This window comes from Myotis brandtii, unplaced genomic scaffold (genome assembly GCF_000412655.1).
Source record: "Myotis brandtii unplaced genomic scaffold, ASM41265v1 scaffold510, whole genome shotgun sequence".
Lineage (NCBI taxonomy): Eukaryota > Metazoa > Chordata > Mammalia > Chiroptera > Vespertilionidae > Myotis > Myotis brandtii.
The window spans coordinates 1,491,801-1,493,465 of record NW_005369443.1 but is presented as its reverse complement, the minus strand read 5'-3'; the positions used below and the strand labels follow the sequence as shown (position 1 = coordinate 1,493,465).

General features: G+C 46.1%; 1 protein-coding gene across 1 annotated transcript in view; it reads left to right on the top strand.

Annotated features, from left to right (window-relative positions):
* The first annotated feature begins 756 nt into the window (after window positions 1-756).
* The window catches only part of GTF2IRD2B (GTF2I repeat domain containing 2B), a 58,984-nt gene continuing 58,075 nt past the window's right edge, over window positions 757-1,665 (top strand). The window contains exon 1 of the mRNA XM_005877232.2: window positions 757-1,329. The gene's annotated coding sequence lies outside the window, so the exon portion shown is untranslated. The remainder of the gene's footprint in view (window positions 1,330-1,665) is intronic.

The following is a 1,665-nucleotide window of genomic DNA, read 5'->3' as shown; positions in this document are numbered from 1 at the left end:
CACTTGCTAGATAAGCTTCTATAGGCATGAGCTACAATGCTGTTGGTCATGAGTTCAACTAATGAATCAAACAATATACAGTAAGTTATCTTTAAACAGATACACACATAAAGCAAGATTATGTATTGATGGCGGGGGGCGTCACAAAAATGTAATGACCAGAGTCTGGCAAAAAACCTAACCTTGTATTTCCCCTGGGAACAGTGGTTCCGACTTGCTAAGTCAGTGTTTGCTATGACCTAAAAGAACATAACTCTACTGAAGAAGGAGAATCAATTCTAACAGAAATATTTTCAAACATCTCTTTTTAAAACGATGTCAGAAAGGCAGGTACTTACTCCACTAGTTCTTGAATTACCTTTACCTTGCAAGTCCCAATTTTTTTAAAAAGCTATCTGGCCCTGACCTGTTTGGCTCAGTGGATAGAGCGTTGGCCTGTGGACTGAAGGGTCCCCGGGTTCGATTCCGGTCAAGGGCATGTACCTTGGTTGCGGGCACATCCCCAGTGGGGGGTGTGCAGGAGGCAGCTGATCGATGTTTCTCTTTCATCGATGTTTCTAACTCTCTATCCTTCTCCTTTCCTCTCTGTAGAAAATCAATGAAATATATTTTTAAAAAATAAAATAAATAAAAAGCTATCTGCTGGGATATATTTCTCACTTGAAAAACAGCAGCCTATTTGGGACACGTATCTTTGTGCAAAAGGAAGTATGTATTAGAACTCATCAACTTCAAGACAGCAGTTATCTCTGGTCAAGGAAAGGCAGAGGAGTGAGACTGTTGCCTTCACTTGTGTCTAATATCTCTCTAAAATAGAAATAAGGCATATGATCTTACACTTGAGCAATGGGTAGATGATTTATTATCCTAGTCTTTTTGGAATACTTAAAATGTAACTATAACTTAATCAGATTAAATCACACTATTGTAATATTTGACTGTTGGCTAAAGTGTCACCGTCAACCGATGGACAGCTCCTGATCAGCTGGCGATGTCACTGACCACATGGAAAGGCCAGGGACACGCTGTTACAGTTTACAGCAAACAACTGGGTGGCTTTAGGGCAGACTCACCCCCTCCAAAACGACACATTGCAATCAGGCTCAAGTATTAAATTACAGCCAGAAAGTACCGGTCCCGTTTGGGGACGGTTTCTAGGGCTGAGACCAGACCTGTGCCGGCCACTCACTCACAGGCTGGGGATGATGAGCATGTCTGGCCTCCGGCTGGACAGGACCGAGTGCCTGCAACCAGGCTGGGGACCGTCTGGCCGGCCGGCCATATAAGGCCCACAGAATCATGCGGTCCGGCCCTGCCAAGGCATTAGGGGTGAGTTAATTAAACGTTTGACCAAATATAGCAGTCTAAGTTGATAATTTTGTATGTCAAGGGAACGATGTTATAAATATCCAAAAGGCCCCTGGCAGAAGGAGGGTTCCCCACCCCTGCCGGAACTAAGAGCGTGCAGCAGAACTGGATTCGGCAGCACCGGAAACGGCAACTCCCACTTGGGGCTCTGCAGACAGAGTTGAGGCTGCCTTCCAGGAAGCCAAAAAAAAAAAGGGAGAAAGAGAAAAAGGAGGGATAGTGGGGAACAGGCCCGCGACCGCCGCCCACGCGCCGCGCCCCCACCTCTTCGCCTTCCTGCCTGCTGCCCTCGGCCTT